This window comes from Oncorhynchus gorbuscha, linkage group LG16, assembly GCF_021184085.1.
Source record: "Oncorhynchus gorbuscha isolate QuinsamMale2020 ecotype Even-year linkage group LG16, OgorEven_v1.0, whole genome shotgun sequence".
Lineage (NCBI taxonomy): Eukaryota > Metazoa > Chordata > Actinopteri > Salmoniformes > Salmonidae > Oncorhynchus > Oncorhynchus gorbuscha.
In genome coordinates this window covers 5,264,648-5,286,953 of record NC_060188.1, presented here as the reverse complement: position 1 = coordinate 5,286,953, position 22,306 = coordinate 5,264,648, and the positions used below count along the sequence as shown (strand labels likewise).

Below are 22,306 nucleotides of genomic sequence, written 5' to 3'. Positions count from 1 at the left end.
GGACTAGAGGATATGTTATGTAGTCAGTGGTGTAAAGTACTTAGGTAAAAATACTTTAAAGTGCAACTTTTTGGGGGTATCTGTACTTTACTTTACTATTTATATTTTTGACTACTTTTATTTCACTACATTCTTTAATAAAATATTGTACTTTTTACTCCATACAATTTCCTTGACACCCAAAAGTACTACATTTTGAATGCTTAGCAGGACAGGAAAATTGTCAAATTCACACACTTATCAACCGAACATCCCTGGTCATCCCTACTGCCTCTGATCTGGCGGACTCACTAAACACAACTGCTTCATTTGTAAATTATGTCTGAGTGTTGGATTGTACCCTGGCTTTGCTTATGTCTGAGTGTTGGAGTGTACCCTAGCTTTGCTGATGTCTGAGTGTTGGAGTGTACCCCTGGCTTTGCTGATGTCTGAGTGTTGGAGTGTACCCCTGGCTTTGCTGATGTCTGAGTGTTGGAGTGTACCCCTGGCTTTGCTGATGTCTGAGTGTTGGAGTGTACCCCTGGCTTTGCTGATGTCTGAGTGTTGGAGTGTACCCTGGCTTTGCTTATGTCTGAGTGTTGGAGTGTACCCCTGGCTTTGCGTAAATTTAAAAAACAAGAAAATGGTGCCATCTGGTTTGCTTAATATAAGGAATTTTAAATGATTTCTACTTTTATTTTTCATACTTAAGTATATTTTAAACCAAATACTTTTAGACTTTTATTAAAGTAGAACTTTACTGGGTGACTACTTTTAGAGGATATGTTATGTAGTGAACCATTCACCTCTATCATGTCTGAGAGTAGAAGATATGTTATGTAGTGAACCATTCACCTCTATCATGTCTGAGAGTAGAAGATATGTTATGTAGTGAACCATTCTGGGAGTAGGATATGTTAGTCCAGTGTTACGCACATCACCTGAACCCAGGTTGCACATAGAAAGCATCGGTAGAGTTAGAAATCATTGTCACACACTCTGGTTTGTTATATTTACCTGCCTATAGTATATTTACCTGCCTATAGTATATTTACCTGCCTATAGTATATTTACCTGCCCATAGTATATTTACCTGCCTATAGTATATTTACCTGCCCATAGTATATTTACCTGCCCATAGTATATTTACCTGCCCATAGTATATTTACCTGCCTATAGTATATTTACCTGCCTATAGTATATTTACCTGCCTATAGTATATTTACCTGCCTATAGTATATTTACCTGCCTATAGTATATTTACCTGCCTATAGTATATTTACCTGCCTATAGTATATTTACCTGCCCATAGTATATTTACCTGCCTATAGTCTCCTAATAACAGGTCACAACAGTGTGAACTAACTTTGAAAAGTTGATGGCTTGTGTCCATTTGAAGTGGTTGTTGTAGCGTTCCATTCCAGTTGTACTTGAAGTGACTGTCTTTGAATGACAAACACACAAATTAATGCTCTGAAAATAATTGTGTTTTGTTGTTTAACCTCATTTATCCCTAACCTATGACTGTATCACACACACGTAGGCCTACTTAGTGTTCCTATTGGTGGAGAGGTTCTAGAGCAGACACCACTGTGGTATAGACATTCTGTATATTTCCTGTTATTTGAAGGCTCAGTTTAGTTGTGATGTGAAGATCTTGTATTGGCAGGATGTCTGCACTCTGTCTGTGTTGTGCAGTCTTCCTCTGTCTCCTTTGCAGCAACCTGGCTGAGAAAGGTGAGTGGTGTTTATTTGAGTTTTCTATTGGGAGGTGGACATCCTTTTGAGTTCATGGAAAGGGGTGGTTTTTTATTTAACATTTCATCTAGTCAATTTTACATTTAAAATATATTATGTTCAGTCGACTCCTGATAAGCGCACTTTGAATAAGTACAATACAATTTTCCAGTCTCATTTCAATGACATGATTTTCAATAGCTTGCTCCTGATAACTGCATATCTGGCACAACAGTCCCAAGACATTGCCTTTTTCAGGAGTCCACTGTAATCTAGAGTCCACTGTAATCTAGAGTCCACTGTAATCTAGAGTCCAGAGTCCACTGTAATCTAGAGTCCACTGTAATCTAGAGTCCACTGTAATCTAGAGTCCACTGTAATCTAGAGTCCACTGTAATCTAGAGTCCACTGTTATCTAGAGTTGCAATATCATAGATATACAGATGCTGTTTTCAAGTCATTTACTTTTCAAGCATAATATTCAAATGAGAGTAGTAGATGGTTCCTTGTATTCATAATCCATTTCCAAAAATAGACCCAGACTTGTGTGAAACTAGTTTTGGGTCGTAAAGATCTCCTTAATTGGTTGGTATTGGCTTATCCTTAAAACAAAAGATCTGACACATATGTTGTGTGTGTTTTTCTTCCATTCTCCCATCTGCTCATGAAAGGGAGCAAGGGACTGCTGGTCCGAAAGCAGGAGGGAGACACTATGACCATCCACTGCAGAACCTCTCTGCCAGACCAAGAAAACCTGAGTGTGTACATGCGCCTAACAAAAGAGATTCTAGTCCTCTACTTTCACCAGGCAACAGAAAAATTAACCCTCCACGAGAGGTTGAAACTCAGATTGACGACTAACGGAAGACTCAACAAAATGGACATCACCATCACAAACCTGACCATAGAAGACTCTGGGGCCTACTGGTGTGTGTACAGTGTTTATAAGAAAAGCAAGATTGAGACGACTGAGGGGAAGGAGCTGTTTTGCTGGTGGTGAATGGTGAGTGTCTCAGCCAGTCCTGATTCGTTCCCTAACCATCCATTTGGCACTTACTGCACCCTTCAATGTTCAAGTTCTTTGTGGTCTTATGCTCAAGCACAGTGACATGCTTCACTTGCCAGCCTTACCCTACAATGCAGCATTCAATATCAAAATAGTATAACTAATAAGCAATTAAATAGAAAACAAGATGAGAAATAAGATAAGGAGCTGGATAAATGGATATGAATGGTAATCAGTAATCCATGAACAGCAGTGTAGTGGTAGTAATACATCTAATACAAAAGGGGAGCAGTAGTTATGAACCATTTAACAGTCTTATGGTCAGGGGACAGAAGCTCTTTAGGAGCCTGTTGGTCTGAGCCTTTATGGACCGGTACCGTCTGCCGGACGGCAATTTTTCTGTCCTTTCACAGCCTGGCATGTATGTCCTGGATACAGATCTGTACGTTGGAAGCATCTCCACTGGTTATACCTATCACGATCCTACAGATCTGTCTTGGAAGCTGCTCCACTGCTTATACCTATCAGCCTACAGATCTGTACGTTGGAAGCTGCTCCACTGGTTATACCTATCACGATCCTACAGATCTGTACGTTGGAAGCATCTCCACTGGTTATACCTATCACGATCCTACAGATCTGTACGTTGGAAGCTGCTCCACTGCTTATACCTATCACGATCCTACAGATCTGTTTGGAAGCTGCTCCACTGGTTATACCTATCACGATCCTACAGATCTGTACGTTGGAAGCTGCTCCACTGGTTATACCTATCACGATCCTACAGATCTGTACGTTGGAAGCTGCTCCACTGGTTATACCTATCACGATCCTACAGATCTGTACGTTGGAAGCTGCTCCACTGGTTATACCTATCACGATCCTACAGATCTGACGTTGGAAGCTGCTCCACTGGTTATACCTATCACGATCCTACAGATCTGTACGTTGGAAGCTGCTCCACTGGTTATACCTATCACGATCCTACAGATCTGTACGTTGGAAGCTGCTCCACTGGTTATACCTATCAGATCCTACAGATCTGCAAATATTGAATGGTAATGGGGTCAAGAGGAGGGTTAGGGAACGATTCAGGACCATTGTCTTAATGTGATCTCTGAGCAGCGCAGTCTCATAGGAACTAATCCTAATTTGAGCTACCAGGCTGTAACTTCTAAACAAGTTCAGACTGGTCAGCTTGTTGAGTTGTATTGGACTGAACTGAATTAAAACGTGTGCTACCCTGGTGTGTTGCTGTGCCACAGATGAGGAGTGTGACCAGAATGACGCGTCCTCAGGGCTAGGAATGTCCTGGTATCTAGTCCTGGTCTCAGCTGTCACTGCTGGCTCTGTGCTTCTCCTGAGTCTGCTCATCCTCTTCATCTGGGTCATCCCCAGGGTAAGTACTACAGTAAAGTGTGTGTGTGCCCACATAAAAATACTGCAGTTTACTATAGAATACTACAGTAGTGACTATAGAATTCTGTAGTAAACTGTAGTATATAGTACAATACTATACACTGTAGTATCCCTCAATCATGTGTAGTACTTAATGTTGTAGTATACTGCAGTATTATCTGAAAAAAAACCTGAGTAAATTCTACAGTATTGTCCCCAAAAACACTACAGTCTGCAAAAACACTAGACTTTAACGATAGTAAATACTACAGTATTTAATTTGCACAACCCCTAACCATTCCCCTCCCCATATCCACATTTGTACTAGGTTAGTTCAGAGCTTCTGGTTTTTTCTATATCTTCTCAGACCCCTGTCCTACCTACCTACCTACAGGTTATGGAAAATGTTCTCTTTTAGTATTTCTCCAGTAGTAGTATTTGAAAGATAATAAAACTAAAATACTATAGTAAATACTACAGTAATGTCCGCAATGGCACAACAGTAAATACTATAGTATATTACAGTCCGCAAAAACACGACAGTAAGTACTACAGTATACAATCCGCAAGCACACTGCAGTAAATATTACAGTATACTACAGTAAATACTACACACTGCAAAAACACTTAATTAAATACGTATATAATACAGTTAATTTTTCATCATACAATACATCATTAATTTACATCATTATTTTTACTATAGTTAACTGTAAATACTAGAGTATAATACAGTAAATACTACTTTAGTACGCAAAAACACTACTGTAAATACTACAGTATATTACAGTCCGCAAAAACAGTAAATACTATAGTATAAAATACAGTTTTATTTTACTACAGTATTCATACTATAGTTAATGGTAAATACTACAGTAAATACTACTTTAGTCCACAAAAACACTATAGTGAATACCACAGTATTTATATCATAGTATACTGTAGTATTTTTGTGTGTGTGTGTGTGTGTATGTGTGTGTGTGTGTGTGTGTGTGTGTGTGTGTGTGTGTGTGTGTAGGTGTTTAAGCTTGTGAATCTGTGTGTAGGTGTTTAAGCTTGTGAATCTGTGTGTAGGTGTTTAAACTTGTGAATCTGTGTGTAGGTGTTTGAGTGTGTGTGTCGGGTGGCAAGATTGCCACCTCAGCACTGTCTCCACTGACCTGTCTTTGGTAGGGAAATGCACAGTTTTTAACTTCAGCCTTTTGCATTGACTCATATATGTAGACCTGATGGAATCTGTTGGGGAAGTTATGTTATCAGTACTGTCACAACATATTTGACAGGATATAGCTCCTTATACTAGACATGTTCAGTGGTATTGTTTGATTTCATCTACATTGATCGTATTTCATGAGTTATGAACTGCTTCTGGGGCCTTGCGCAAATTCTGCCCCTGCATATTCCGTCTCATATTCCATGTGTGTGTGTGTGTGTGTGTGTGTGTGTGTGTGTGTGTGTGTGTGTGTGTGTGTGTGTGTGTGTGTGTGTGTTTGTGTGTACAGTATACATGTACATTTTTGACATTTGCAATGTGTTGATGATAATGTTAGTTCAATTAATTTCAATTCCATACAAAAGGTATTTACTGAAACACAAGACCACTTCTGACCCCCCCCCCCCCCCCCCTTCTAAAGACACGGCGACAGGAAGCCTAGAGGTTAAGAGCATTGAGCCAGTAACAGAAAAGGTGCTGGTTAGAATCCCCGAGCAGACTTGGTGAAAAATGTGTTGCTGTGCTCTTGAGCAAGGCGCTTAACCCTAATTGCTCCTGTAAGTCGCTCTGGATAAGAGTGTCAGTTAAATGTTAATAACATAGCGTACTAATAGTACCTTTTCTGACCAAGATCTCTTGTCTTCCCAGTTAAAGGCATGGCGTGCAACGATTAGACCAACACAGGGCAAGAGTAGCGATGTCTATGAAGACATGCGCACCACCATCAGACGTGCACACCCCCCTCAGATGGGTTATTAGTGATGTTGCACGGCAGCCATCTTTACTTTTGGCACCAACCTAAGACAGGTTGCTACGGGTGTTGCACAGCAGCCATCTTTACTTTGGGCACGACCTTCGGACAGCTTGTTACTGATAATGCACGGCAGCCATCTTTAATTTGGGTCCAAATGGAAGCTCATGTCAGCTGACTAGGAGACAATTATGTAAACATACTGTAATGATGTCAACGAAGGACTTTGAAAGATATATTCTCAGGTTGTGTTAAGTAGCAAGGGCTTGCATCAAGGATGTACTCTTATGTCAGTCATTCAACCTCAAGGTAAGATACCTATATACTGTAGCTACTTAAGTACACAGCATTGTATGTGACTGACATCACACATTGTAAATGGTTGTTCATACAGAGGTTTGTTATAGTCCTTGACCCTGACATAGCAGGTAGAATTTGAGTCTTGTAATTACAACCACAATTTAACTTGAAAATAGCACTGATTACTGTGCATGGAATTTCATTGTCTTTAGCTGTACATTCTATTTTTCTTTATAGATTGACAATATATTTTTTAACAACTTTTAAATGTTGAATTGATTCTCTATTGTATATATTTTTTAACATATTTGATGGCATTGGGCCTATGCCTATTTTTCAGACGCCAGGCAACTTTTACTGCTACTTTATTGTAATATTTAGCATTCTTCAGTTCCTGTACTGATCATGTTGTTCCTGTAATGACAGTCTATTTTTTTATAATAAATGAGTCATAAGATTAACAGTTCCGTTTCTGTGGTCATTGTGGCATCTCATGTTTTTCACAACAGTTTTGTGATGTTTGCATTTTAAGAACCCACATCAGCAGGGCTCGTCTCTCTAAAGGAAAACGAGTGTTTTTTTTGCTGGATATTTGCTGGACAGGCTGGGGTTGGTCGGTCCTGCTGTCACCTTACAGCACTTACTGTATGGCCCACTAACTAGCTGGGATCCAATCACAGGTCTACCGCTTTACAGAATACTGTGTTCCCCTTCCATTTACTCCTGTCTCTCTCATTAAATCACCTGCTGTCACCTTACAGCCCTTACTGTATGGCCCACTAACTAGCTGGGATACAATCACAGGTCTACCGCTTTACTGAATACTGTGTTCCCCTTCCATTTACTCCTGTCTCTCTCATTAAATCACCTGCTGTCACCTTACAGCCCTTACTGTATGGCCCACTAACTAGCTGGGATACAATCACAGGTCTACCGCTTTACTGAATACTGTGTTCCCCTTCCATTTACTCCTGTCTCTCTCATTAAATCACACAAATATGAAAAGGAGTGGAAACACACTCTCCTTAAAAAAACAGTATTCTGAATGCCTGAATGACTATCAGTTAATAAGTCCACCTACTGACTCATTAACACAAGAGTTATACTGCATTCCGATTACACTAATGTGTGTTAATGCAGAATCATTTTCCAGTGGAGTGTCATTCTACAACAACTTAATAGCTATGTTCAGGGTTTCCAATAGAGCAGTGGTTCTCAACCCCTGGTCTGTGGACCACCACTGTTCCCTGAGATGTTAGTGATTGGTCCCTTAGATGGTTGGCTGACACAAATTAAGTTTAACCTAGTTTGTGTTAATCAAAGCATTTTTGGATGGGGAGAGGAGTCTCTGCTCAGTCTCTGAGGCAAAAAGGTTCAGAATCGTTACATCTAGAGATTCGTTATATCTAAAGCCTTGCAAGGCAGTCTTTCCATGAGTCAAAAGGCAAGGGCCTAAATGTCACACTAAAGCATGCACAACACCAGACCACAGTGGAGGTGCATGTTGTTTTCAGTGTACACATCACTTACGTGTGGTCAAAGTTTGGTTAAAGCTGTGACTTTCTTCTCCCGCTGTGGACCCGGGTATTTTTATATGGTGCAGCAAGTGTACAGTGTATGTACAGAGGTGTGTCCTTGTGTGGTGTTTGTGTTGTGTTTGTGTGTGTGTTTGTGTGTGTGTGCTTTTGTGTGATGGTAGTGGTATGGTTGTGTTTGTGTGTGTGTGTGTGTGTGTGTCTGTGTGTGTGTGATGGTATTAGTGTGTGTGTGTGTGTGTGTGTGTGTGTGTGTGTCTTTGTGTGTCTTTGTGTGTCTTTATGTGATGGTAGTGGTATGTGTGTCTTTGTGTGATGGTAGTGGTATGTGTGTGTTTGTGTGTGTGTGCCTGTGTGTGTTTGTGTGTGTGTGTGCCTTTGTGTGATGGTAGTGGTGTGTGTGTGTGTGTGTGTGTGTGTGTGTGTGTGTGTGTGTGTGTGTGTGTGTGTGTGTGTGTGTGTGTGTGTGTGTGTGTGTGTGTGTGTGTGTGTGTGTGTGTGTGTGTGTGTGTGTGATGGTAGTGATGTGTGCATGGAGATGGCATAGAGACGAGACTAAGACTTCCTGCCTTGTGCACGTGTGTTGGTGCAGCGTGTGGTCGAAACTGCAAGCAGAGAGGAAGTCAAGACCCCGTTTACAGGAATACAACATGGGTTACGCTTACTTACCCACACAACCATGATGTTGACTAGCTTGATTAAAGGTCAATAGTCATAACCTTCACCACAAACTGGCCAAGTACATTTTCACTCAGTCCCTGCTGATGTTTACAGTGATTTCAATCCATCATACAGTATTTCTCAGGACATTTTCACATACTTCAATTTCTGAAAAAACAAACATACTTTATGTTATGTGTTACACTCACAGCCAGTCATTTCCTGTTTAGCTGTAACATTGCTGATTCTGAAGTATGGGCCTGTACGTCAATTCAAAATAAGTTCCATATGACTTCAATCACTTTCTGACTGCACTCCTTTCATTTGAACGAAACTTTCCATGTTTGCCCATAGAGTAAGGGCTCAGAAAGTGACTTTTGGACCTGAATGCCAAAACATTCAAAGTTGACCCATTTTGCATTCTCACACCATACCATGAGACATCCATGTCTTCATCACCGAACGGTTGAGTTTGACATCATTTGAAAGCTTACGAACAGGCTTGTCAAACTGTAAAAAAATGGGTCTACTTTGAGCACCTCTATCATGAGTGTTTTGGCATTCAGGTCCAAACTGTCCCATTCTGACCACTTCCACCATGGCCAAACATGTATGAAACGTTGTGTTCAAAGGGGTGCAGACAGAAAGTGATTGAAATCATATGGAACGACCCAGAAGACATCCTCAGGAGGACAAAACACAGGTGTGCGAGATACTGTGAAATAAGAATGTGTGAACTGTGAGTACTTTGTCGAGAGATTATGTGACAGCACTCACAACATTACACCTACTTTCTTAAAGTGTTGGTCCTGTTTTTCATGACCTGAAATAAAAAAAGGAGTATATCTGTCTGTAGCAAAGCCCTTTTGTGGGGAAAAACTCATTCTGATTGGCTGTGCCTGGCTCCCAGTGGGTGGGCCTATGCCCTCCCATGCCCACTCATGGCTGCACCCCTGCCCAGTCATGTGAAATCCATAGATTAGGGCATTATTTATTTATTTAAATTGACTGATTTACTTATATGAAGTGTAACTCAGTAGCATCTTTGAAATGAGTGCATGTTGCGTTCATATTTTGGATCAGTATACATGGTGCTGCATCTGACTGAGAGGATGTGGTTATAACAGCCTACATTTCATAATAGATGCAGTAACCTACATACAGTAATTTCAAAACATAGATAAGAAAGAATTGATAGGATCATCAGTTAAGTTTGCAACTGATTGTTTTGTATTGAAAGTACTGATCATGGGTGAGCAGGCAGGTCTCCCGTGATACAAGTCAGTATTCAACGTCCATCCATGTCTGAGGACTTCGGGAGCAGAGTATGTGAGCGGAGCAGAGCTGGAGAGAGGAGTTGAGCTGGAGAGAGGAGTTGAGCTGGAGAGAGGAGTTGAGCTGGAGAGAGGAGTTGAGCTGGAGAGAGAGCTGAGCTGGAGCGAGAGCTGAGCTGGAGAGGAGCTGAGCTGGAGCGACGAGCTGAGCTGGAGAGAGGAGCTGAGCTGGAGCGACGAGCTGAGCTGGAGAGGAGCTGAGCTGGAGAGAGGAGCTGAGCTGGAGAGAGGAGCTGAGCTGGAGAGAGGAGTTGAGCTGGAGAGGAGCTGAGCTGGAGAGAGGAGCTGAGCTGGAGAGAGGAGCTGAGCTGGAGAGAGGAGCTGAGCTGGAGAGAGGAGCTGAGCTGGAGAGAGGAGCTGAGCTGGAGAGAGGAGCTGAGCTGGAGAGAGGAGCTGAGCTGGAGAGAGGAGCTGAGCTGGAGAGAGGAGCTGAGCTGGAGCGTGGAGCTGAGCGTGCCCAATTTGACCGGAGCGTGGAGCTGAGCATGCCCAATTTGACCGGAGCGTGGAGCTGAGCGTGCCCAATTTGACTGGAGCGAGGAGCTGATCGTGCCCAATTTGACTGGAGCGAGGAGCTGAGCGTGCCCAATTTGACTGGAGCGAGGAGCTGAGCGTGCCCAATTTGACTGGAGCGAGGAGCTGAGCGTGCCCAATTTGACTGGAGCGAGGAGCTGAGCGTGCCCAATTTGACTGGAGCGTGGAGCTGAGCGTGCCCAATTTGACTGGAGCGAGGAGCTGAGCGTGCCCAATTTGAATGGAGCGTGGAGCTGAGCGTGCCCAATTAGACTGGAGCGAGGAGCAACTTTCCCAAAGGCTGGAGCATCGGCTGCTTCTCGCTGCTCCAATTTCACTCCAGTAGCGCTCACTTCACCAGCTCAGGGCCCGGACCAGCATGCATCTGTAGTCTACTTGTGTGCTGCTATAGCTCCTTGCTTTAGCAACTCATCTACTATGCTACATTTTTCACAAACAAACTGATGAAACACACAGGTGAAAAATAAAGGTGACTTACAAAGATGAGGACCAATAGCCAGATAGGGAGTGCAGTGATGTAGTGTCCACAACTAAAGTATAATTGTGCAATCTGAAAAGACAGGTATCCCTAAAGCATGATGGTGTACTTAATACGTGCACATGCTAACAGAAAGGAACGAGGTGGGTAGCGAGCTAAGTGTGTCATTGTAGCAAAGCATTTACAAACATAAAAAAATAATCTGATCTCTTAAATGTTCCGTCCATTTTTGTTCTATGTTCTATAAAATTCAGAAGGCATGGCACATCTGAGCTATCTTTTTGCAGATGCATGGTAACGGTTGAATAAAATGAGAAAAAATAAGAAACCCGCACGCCAAAACATTTCTGCAGCTTTGAAGGTCCCCAAGAACACAGTGGCTCCATCATTCTTAAATGGAAGAAGTTTGGAAGCACCAAGACTCTTCCTAGAGCTGCCCGCCCAGACAAACTGAGCAATCGAGGGAGAAAGGCATTCGTCAGGAAGGTGACCAAGAACCTGATGGTCACTCTGACAGAACTCCATAGTTCCTCTGTGGAGATGGGAGAACCTTCTCTGCAGCACTCCACCAATCATGCCTTTATGGTAGAGTGGCCAGAAGGAAGCCACTCTTCAGTATACATGACAGCCTGCTTGGAGTTTGCCAAAAGCACCTAAAGGACTCTCAGACCATTAGAAACAACATTCTCTGGCTGATGAAACCAAGATTGAACTCTTTGGCCTGCCAAGCATCACATCTGGAGGAAACCTGGCACCGTCCCTACAGTGAAGCATGTTGGTGGAAGCATCTTGCTGTGCGGATGTTTTTCAGCGGCGGGGACTGTGAGACTAGTCAGGATCGAGGCAAAAATGTCTAAAAACCTGTTTTTGCTTTGTCATTATGGGGTATAGTGTGGGGGAAAAAACAATTTAATACATTTTAGAATAAGGTTGTAACATAACAAAATGTGTGAAAAGTCAAGGGGTCTGAATACTTTCTGAATGCACGTGTTGTGTTTTACTCTGTACTGTAGAGTTTTATAGATTGCCAGTTGGTGTGAATGTTATAATGTTATAGACATCCTCAAGAATCTGGGACACGTGTCTGTCTATAGGAAATGTTTAGAACAGTAACAAACGTCAAGCCATACTAGGTTTCTATTCTCTCTCTCTCTCTCTCTCTCTCTCTCTCTCTCTCTCTCTCTCTCTCTCTCTCTCTCTCTCTCTCTCTCTCTCTCTCTCTCTCTCTCTCTCTCTCGGCCTCTCTCTCTCTCGGCCTCTCTCTCTCTCGGCCTCTCTCTCTCTCGGCCTCTCTCTCTCTCTCGGCCTCTCTCTCTCTCTCGGCCTCTCTCTCTCCTCTCTCGGCTCTCTCTCGGCCTCTCTCTCTCTCTCTCGGCCTCTCTCTCTCTCTCTCTCGGCCTCTCTCTCTCTCTCTCGGCCTCTCTCTCTCTCTCTCTCTCTCTCTCTCTCTCGGCCTCTCTCTCTCTCTCTCGGCCTCTCTCTCTCTCTCTCGGCCTCTCTCTCTCTCTCTCGGCCTCTCTCTCTCTCGGCATGGTGAACGTATGTTTACATTGCCAAAGCAAGTGAAATAGATAAACAATAAGTTAAATAAACAATAACAAATGTACAGTAAACATTACACTTACAAAAGAATAAAGACATTTCAAATGTCATATTATGTATATATACAGTGTATATATACAGTGCCTTGCAAAAGTATTCGGCCCCCTTGAACTTTGCGACCTTTTGCCACATTTCAGGCTTCAAACATAAAGATATAAAACTGTATTTTTTTGTGAAGAATCAACAACAAGTGGGACACAATCATGAAGTGGAACGACATTTCAAACCTTTTTAACAAATCAAAAACTGAAAAATTGGGCGTGCAAAATTATTCAGCCCCTTTACTTTCAGTGCAGCAAACTCTCTCCAGAAGTTCAGTGAGGATCTCTGAATGATCCAATGTTGACCTAAATGACTAATGATGATAAATACAATCCACCTGTGTGTAATCAAGTCTCCGTATAAATGCACCTGCACTGTGATAGTCTCAGAGGTGTGTTAAAAGCGCAGAGAGCATCATGAAGAACAAGGAACACACCAGGCAGGTCCGAGATACTATTATGAAGAAGTTTAAAGCCGGATTTGGATACAAAAAAAGATTTCCCAAGCTTTAAACATCCCAAGGAGCACTGTGCAAGCGATAATATTGAAATGGAAGGAGTATCAGACCACTGCAAATCTACCAAGACCTGGCCGTCCCTCTAAACTTTCAGCTCATACAAGGAGAAGACTGATCAGAGATGCAGCCAAGAGGCCCATGATCACTCTGGATGAACTGCAGAGATCTACAGCTGAGGTGGGAGACTCTGTCCATAGGACAACAATCAGTCGTATATTGCACAAATCTGGCCTTTATGGAAGAGTGGCAAGAAGAAAGCAATTTCTTAAAGATATCCATAAAAAGTGTCGTTTAAAGTTTGCCACAAGCCACCTGGGAGACACACCAAACATGTGGAAGAAGGTGCTCTGGTCAGATGACAATGATCCAAAACATAAAGCAAAATCTACAATGGAATGGTTAAAAAATTAACATATCCAGGTGTTAGAATGGCCAAGTCAAAGTCCAGACCTGAATCCAATTGAGAATCTGTGGAAAGAACTGAAAACTGCTGTTCACAAATGCTCTCCATCCAACCTCACTGAGCTCGAGCTGTTTTGCAAGGAGGAATGGGAAAAAAATTCAGTCTCTCGATGTGCAAAACTGATAGAGACATACCCCAAGCGACTTACAGCTGTAATCGCAGCAAAGGTGGCGCTACAAAGTATTAACTTAAGGGGGCTGAATAATTTTGCACGCCCAATTTTCAGTTTTTGATTTGTTAAAAGTTTGAAATATCCAATAAATGTCTTGATAAATGTCATGATTGTGTCCCACTTGTTGTTGATTCTTCACAAAAAATACAGTTTTATATCTTTATGTTTGAAGCCTGAAATGTGGCAAAAGGTCGCAAAGTTCAAGGGGGCCGAATACTTTCACAAGGCACTGTATATAGGAGAAAAACAAACCACATTCAGAATAACCTCCCAAGACCAGAAAGAACAGGCACTTAACGAACTAATGAAAGACTAATCTTTGATTATCAAACCTGTAGACAAGGGCTGTGGTGCTGTGGTCATTTTAGACTATGGAAAAATACAAAGAGATTCAGAGACAACTCAATAATGAACGTTTCTATAGAAAATGGATTGTTGATCCCACACAGGTGATCCAAACGGAGATACACTCTAATCTGGATCCTATTAAATAACCTGATCTCAAAACCGGAATATGAATACCTTTGCTGCACATGTGCCATATGTCCATGCCTGTACATTTTGCCAAAATTACACAAACCTAAAACAAGGCAATTATCCAGGCAGACCAGTGGTTGCAAGAATAGGCTAATTGCTAGAGCCATTTTCGACCTTCGTAGACTCTTATTAAATCTCACGCGCAAGCATTGCCATCATAAGTGAAAGATACAAAACTTCATAAACAAGATCTCACCAATAACAGGATTAACATAAAACTGCTTTTTGGTCACATTAGATGTTGAGAATCTATATACCAGCATTTCCCCATATGGGGGCTGACAGCCCGAGCTCACTATTTGAGAGACAGAGATACTAACGAATATGCACCGACAAACTTTATTCTAGAGCTGACTGAATATGTTTTGACATATATTTCAGGTTTGATGATGAATACTACCTCCAAGCGAATGGAACATCGATTGGCTCCACTTTGTCTCCGAACTATGTTAACCTTTATCTTGGTCTTTTTGAAGAACGTTTTGTTAACAATGAAAACAAAATATAAATATATATAAAATCCTGAAGGGGTATCGATATATTGACAACGTTTTGCATATGGGGAGGAATGGGAGAAGATCTGTCAGACTTTGTTACCCGGAATGGAACAGGGGAACCCAAGAGCAGACTCAGATGAGGAGACTGGGATGATGTAACCAAGGTATTTATTGAAACACAGGGGAAGATGGAGTGCAGGTCAGGGGAGGCTTGGGCGGGTTGCAGGAAACCTGTTGCTGAGGCTGGAGCAACAGGGGTTGGGACTGGGTAAGCAGGCCCGGAGAGGAATCAAGGGAGTAGTTGAGTGGGAACTCCAGAACAGAGTAGCAGGATGATGAGATGTGTTACTAGAGTCAGAGCGGGCAGAACTGTAGCGGAGAGGAAAACAGAGTCAGGCAAGGAAAACAGACATAACAGGATCTAAACAGCAACAAACGGCTAGAACCGTAGACTGACTGAGCAGAGATTACGATCTGGCAGCGTGGGAGTGGCAGGGCTGAGTATTTGTAGAGGTCTTGATTATGGAGCAGGTTGCAACTGGTGGGGATCTGCTCTGACTCCAGCACACCTGTCTCCGCCCACACCATCGCACACACACACACACACACACAGAGAGAGAGTGGGAAAGAGCACTGGGGGAATGGCGACAGGTCAAGGAGACACAGGATGAGCAGTAGAGGACGTGGCAGGAGCAGATGTGACATTTATGGCATTACTCAATTACATTGGCCCTATTCTCAAATTCACTGTTGAATGTGACATTAAACATGTTCATTACCTCAATATGTGGATTGAGAAATCAAATGGAACCCTGTTTACAACTCTGTACAGAAAATACACTGACATAAGTACTCTGTTACAGGGGGACAGCTTCCACCCTGAGCCATTAAAAAGAGGACTTCCAAGAAGCCAGTTTTTCAGACTGCACAGTATATGCCACTCCACAGAGGACTATCTAGAAAAAGCAGCAAAGATACGCAATAGGTTTCTAACAGGCTACTCTCCACAATGTGTGGATGAAGCTCTTAATATGGCATTGGGGGAAACACAAAATGAACTGCTACAAAAAAGACCCACTAGAGTTAAAGAACACTCTGTAATGTTCACCACCACATATACTTTGAACTTGCGAAAATTGGAAGATGCTGTCAAGAAACACTATAATGTTTTATCATCGGAACCAGCTCTGCCAGCTGAATTTAAGAATCCACCACTTATTGTATGTAGGAGAGGGTCGCAATTTACGCGATAAATTGGCCCTTTCCAACTGCCAGCCACAAAAGAAAACAAGGCTCTTTTCCGCCCCCTCTCGAACGGTAGCTATAAATGCAGAGGTTGGGCACAGTGCAATAATATGATGTAGTGTGAATATTTCTGCCACCCACATCAAGGAAAACGGTTATTACGTGCTCAACCACCAATGTTATCTACATGATTAAATGCCCATGTGGGCTGTGTTATGTAGGTTAAGCCTCTCGTTCTCTCAAACAGAATGTGTGCACATAAAAGTTCAATCAGGAGAAAGGACGAGGATTATCCAGTCGCAGTACATTATAATGACCTAAAACATGACATCTCTACATTTAGATTTTGTGGCATGGAGAAAGTGAAGATATCAGACAGGAGAGGTTATATAAATAATACTCTGAGCATAAGAGAATGTTTCGGGATTTTCACATTCCAGACATTATTCCCAAGAGGTTTTAATGATGAAATGCTCATGTATGTTATGTTGTAAATGTCAACATGAATTATGCCCCCTTTTCAGATTACTCTGACGTTTTTCTTGTGCTGTACCCAAGGATTTATGAAAACTTGCCTTGTAGGTCGATGTGGTTTTACAGACGTGTTTTAATACGTTTTATGTACGCACTTTATTCTAATATTTAGGAAATGCACATTGTTATATTTGGTAGAATTTATTTGTTTTCTCTTGACTCCAACCCCATTCGATGCGTGGAACGGCTCTGGGTGGGGCTAAATCTACACAAGGGCGCTATTTTAAAAAGTGGCCCGAAGGGTGATTAGCCTCCCCATTGACTCTACAAGCGCTGAGAAGGTGTTCTCCGCCGCTGGCCTGCTCTCAAGGCACCATCACATGAACCTGAAGCCACAGACTGGCAAACTCATGTTTCTAAAAACGAATTCAAAGGCACTGTAGATGGAGCGTAATAAGGCATATTTCGTTAATTTTGTTATTTGGTTCTTAGTAAGTCATGTGTGCAATTTGTAGACTATAATGATTTAATACAAAGAAATGTTGTTTAAATCCGGAGTGCTTAATGTCACTGTCTGGCACTCGCGAGTGCTTCACATTTGTTTATTTATAGGCTATAGCCTTGACATATTTGAAATAATATAGCCCAAATAATTCATTTTCGTTCCCTGTCTGGATTTGGACCTATTTAGTGTTTACTGTAAATCCTGTTGATATGACATGCAGCCTAATTGAAATGATGAGCTTCTTATAGTGACGTTTTACAGTTGTTTATTAAAATACTTTTCATTCAAATCATATGGTTTAGTTTCAATACTAAAAAAACAAATGGTAGGCCCAGGTAGTCACAAAAATAGATGGTGGTTGTGATTTTAATGAATGGAGCGAATTAAACCTTACCTTAACCATTTTGAATTAAAGCCTAAACTTAACCCTTACCTTAACCATTTTGAATTAAAGCCTAAACTTAACCCTTACCTTAACCATTTTGAATTAAAGCCTAAACTTAACCCTTACCTTAACCATTTTGAGTTAATGCCTAACCTTAAGAATTCAGAATTAATGCCTAAACTTAACCCTAACTTTAAAAATTCGGAGTTCATGTCTAAACTTTTATTGTGTTCTTTTAAATGTATTTTAGGGGGTAGATCAGCGTTAATATTGTGAATAGGTTGTATATATAAAGTACCAGTCAAAAGTTTGGACACACCTACTCATTCAAGTGTTTTTCTTTATTTGTATTTTCTACATTGTAGAATAGTGAAGACATCAAAACTATGAAATAACACACATGGAATAATGTAGTAACCAAAAAGTGTTATAAAAATAAAAATATATTTGATATTTGAGATTCTTCAAAGTAAACACCCTTTGCCTTGATGACAGCTTTCCACACGCTTGGCATTCTCTCAACCAGCTTCACCTGGAATTATTTTCCAAAAGTCTTGAAGGAGTTCCCAAATGCTGAGCACTTGTTGGGTGCTTTTCCTTCACTCTGTGGTCCAACTCATCCCAAACTATCTCAATTGGGTTGAGGTCGGGTGATTGTGGAGGCCAGGTCATCTGATGCAGCACTACATCACTCTCCTTGGTCAAATAGCCCTTACACAGCCTGGAGGTGTGTTGGGTTATTGACCAATGAAAACAAATTATAGTCCCCCTAAGCGCAAAACCATATTGGATGATGTATCGCTTCAGAATGATGTGGTAGCCATGCTGGTTAAGTGTGCCTCGAATTCTAAATAAATCACTGACCGAAATCACACCTCCTCCTCCATGCTTCACCGTGGGAACCACACATGCAGAGATCATCTGTTCACCTACATCCGTTCATCCATTCACCTCTCACAGACACGGAGGTTGGAACCAAAATCTCAAATTTGGACTCATCAGACCAAAGGACAGATTTCCACCGGTCTAATGTCCATTGTTTCTTGGCCCAAGCAAGTCTCTTATTCTCTTATTCTTATTTATGTCCTTTAGTAGTGGTTTCTTTGCAGCAATTCGACCATGAAGGCCTGATTCACACTGTCTCCTTTCCTGTGGTGATCCTTATGAGAGACAGTTTCATCATAGTGCTTGATGGTTTTTGCGACTGCACTTGAAGAAAATGTGAAAGTTCTTGAAATGTTCCGTATTGACTGACCTTCATGTCTTAAAGGTAATGATGGACTGTCGTTTCTCTTTGCTTATTTGAGCAGTTCTTGCCATAATATGGACTTGGTCTTTTACCAAATAGGGCTATAATCTGCATACCACCCCTACCTTGTTACAACACAACTGATTGGCTCAAATGCATTAAGGAGGAAATTAATTCCACAAATGAACTTTTAATAAGGCACACCTGTTAGTTGAAATGCATTTCAGGTGACTACCTCATGAAGCTGTTTGAGAGAATGCCAAGTGTGTGTAAAGCTGTCATCAAGGCAAAGAGCGGCTACTTTGAAGAACCTCAAATATAAAATATATTTTGATATTTGTATTTATATTTATATTTGTTTAAGACTGTTTTGGTTACTACATGATTCCATATGTGTTATTTCATAGTTTGATGTCTTCCCTATTATTATTATTATGTAGAAAATAGTAAAAATAAAGAAAAACCCTTGAATGAGTAGGTGTGTCCAAACTTTTGACTGTTACTGTAGATTTTTTAAATGATCAATTAGTATATTTGGGGCGGCAGGGTAGCCTAGTGGTTAGAGCGTTGGACTAGTAACTGGAAGGTTGCAATTTCAAACCCCTGAGCTGACAAGGTACAAATCTGTTGTTCTGCCCCTGAACAGGCAGTTAACCCACTGTTCCTAGGCCGTCATTGAAAGTAAGAATTTGTTCTTAACTGACTTGCCTGGTAAAATAAAGGTAAAAATTTTTTTTTTTGAGTTTAACCATAATATTTGTTCTGTTTTTTCCTGATGGATTAAAGTGAAATTGCAACCAACCTTGTATGGCTTGTTTTAAAAATAGACATATTTTGGAGTTTATTTCATTTTCAAATAACCAAAATTGAGAGGTTGTAATCTGAATAAAGATAAAAAGGCCATTCTTGAACATGAGGTGAGACATTCTTACTAATCTGCTAGAGAACCAGTTTGGATTTAAGTATAACTTTTATCACTGAAGCCTTTAGTGAGATGTCTAAACTTAATCTTAAACACTAAATATGGTGTTTTGAACAACTTCAAAAGTTGACGTTTGAGAAACATGGATGAACGTCTAATTCTGACATGAGACTGTGAGAGCTTGTAGGGGTGATACAGCTGCCCAGAGGGAAACACCTCAGGTCAGCAGGCACCTTGACACAACACTGGTGCACTGGTCTCAATGTTAGCTACCGCCGGTGACATCGTGATACAGCTGCCCAGAGGGAGACACCACAGCCAGGTCAGCAGGCACCTTGACACAACACTGGTGCACTGGTCTCAATGTTAGCTACCGCCGGTGACATCGTGATACAGCTGCCCAGAGGGAAACATCTCAGGTCAGCAGGCACCTTGACACAACACTGGTCACTGGTGCACTGGTCTCAATGTTAGCTACCGCCGGCGACATCGTGATACAGCTGCCCAGAGGGAAACATCTCAGGTCAGCAGGCACCTTGACACAACACTTGTGCACTGGTCTCAATGTTAGCTACCGCCAACACTGGTGCACTGGTGACATCGTGATACAGCTGCCCAGAGGGAGACACCACAGCCAGGTCAGCAGGCACCTTGACACAACACTGGTGCACTGGTTGCAATGTTAGCTCCCGCCGGCGACATCGTGATACAGCTGCCCAGAGGGAAACACCTCAGGTCAGCAGGCACCTTGACACAACACTGGTGCACTGGTCTCAATGTTAGCTACCGCCGGTGACATCGTGATACAGCTGCCCAGAGGGAAACACCTCAGGTCAGCAGGCACCTTGACACAACACTGGTGCACTGGTCTCAATGTTAGCTACCGCCGGCGACATCGTGATACAGCTGCCCAGAGGGAAACACCTCAGGTCAGCAGGCACCTTGACACAACACTGGTGCACTGGTCTCAATGTTAGCTACCGCCGGTGACATCGTGATACAGCTGCCCAGAGGGAAACACCTCAGGTCAGCAGGCACCTTGACACAACACTGGTGCACTGGTCTCAATGTTAGCTACCGCCGGTGACATCGTGATACAGCTGCCCAGAGGGAAACACCTCAGGTCAGCAGGCACCTTGACACAACACTGGTGCACTGGTCTCAATGTTAGCTACCGCCGGTGACATCGTGATACAGCTGCCCAGAGGGAGACACCACAGGCCAGCAGGCACCTTGACACAACACTGGTGCACTGGTCTCAATGTTAGCTACCGCCGGTGACATCGTGATACAGCTGCCCAGAGGGAAACACCTCAGGTCAGCAGGCACCTTGACACAACACTGGTGCACTGGTCTCAATGTTAGCTACCGCCGGTGACATCGTGATACAGCTGCCCAGAGGGAAACACCTCAGGTCAGCAGGCACCTTGACACAACACTGGTGCACTGGTCTCAATGTTAGCTACCGCCGGTGACATCGTGATACAGCTGCCCAGAGGGAAAAACCTCAGCCAGGTCAGCAGGCACCTTGACACAACACTGGTGCACTGGTCTCAATGTTAGCTACCGCCGGTGACATCGTGATACAGCTGCCCAGAGGGAGACACCACAGGCCAGCAGGCACCTTGACACAACACTGGTGCACTGGTCTCAATGTTAGCTACCGCCGGTGACATCGTGATACAGCTGCCCAGAGGGAAACACCTCAGGTCAGCAGGCACCTTGACACAACACTGGTGCACTGGTCTCAATGTTAGCTACCGCCGGTGACATCGTGATACAGCTGCCCAGAGGGAAACACCTCAGGTCAGCAGGCACCTTGACACAACACTGGTGCACTGGTCTCAATGTTAGCTACCGCCGGTGACATCGTGATACAGCTGCCCAGAGGGAAACACCTCAGGTCAGCAGGCACCTTGACACAACACTGGTGCACTGGTCTCAATGTTAGCTACCGCCGGTGACATCGTGATACAGCTGCCCAGAGGGAAACACCTCAGCCAGGTCAGCAGGCACATACACCCACTCCTTTCAACACACCCAGTAACCTATACGAAGGTCGACATATTGGACAGCAGCTACACATACTTGCTTCTTATTTTTACATTCAATATATATATATTTTTTACATACTTGCTTCTTATTTTTACATTTAATATATATATTTTTGACATACTTGCTTCTATTCACCTAGGTTTTAGAATAAGTAAACAGCATGTTTGTCCTTCAAGAAACGTCCACAAGAGGTCTCCTCAGATCAGAACATCAGCACGTTGTATGAGGTCGAGGATAATCATTTTCATCAAGTCTTATTTGCATGTTTGAAGGACACTGACAGTTGTACACTTTGATATGATTGACATAACAGGATTCCCGCAGTTGAATGAGCTACTGGCTGCATCCTTCATTAATCACTTGTTAATTGGGTCTTTTCACACATCTGTTGTAGCATAAGCACTAAAAGTTTGACTTTAGCAAAACGTCTTTGCCGAAGTCTTTTCATACTAAAGTGATACTGTACATGAAAAGGATATTACAACTGCCTATTTACAATCAAACACGGATGTGGATTCTCATTTAAAGTAAGCAATGATCCACACTACTGCCATAAGCAATTGTTTGTTGACATGCTGTGATTTCTAAATGTATATGTTCTCAATGGGTTAAGCCCACAGTGTCATCACCGTGAACTTTGACATAACTTCCTCTGATTACTGTGTACAGTATATTGCTCCAAGTCCCGCCTTCAGATTGGGCGTGCGTTGGTAGCG

At 42.4% G+C, this 22,306-nt stretch overlaps 1 long non-coding RNA gene across 1 annotated transcript; it reads left to right on the top strand.

The window, feature by feature from the left end:
• The first annotated feature begins 1,602 nt into the window (after positions 1–1,602).
• LOC123999989 lies at positions 1,603–6,847 on the top strand. The gene is made up of 4 exons (XR_006832529.1): positions 1,603–1,716; positions 2,388–2,719; positions 3,988–4,121; positions 5,982–6,847. It is a non-coding gene; the product is annotated as an uncharacterized LOC123999989 (long non-coding RNA).
• The last annotated feature ends 15,459 nt before the right edge of the window (positions 6,848–22,306 follow it).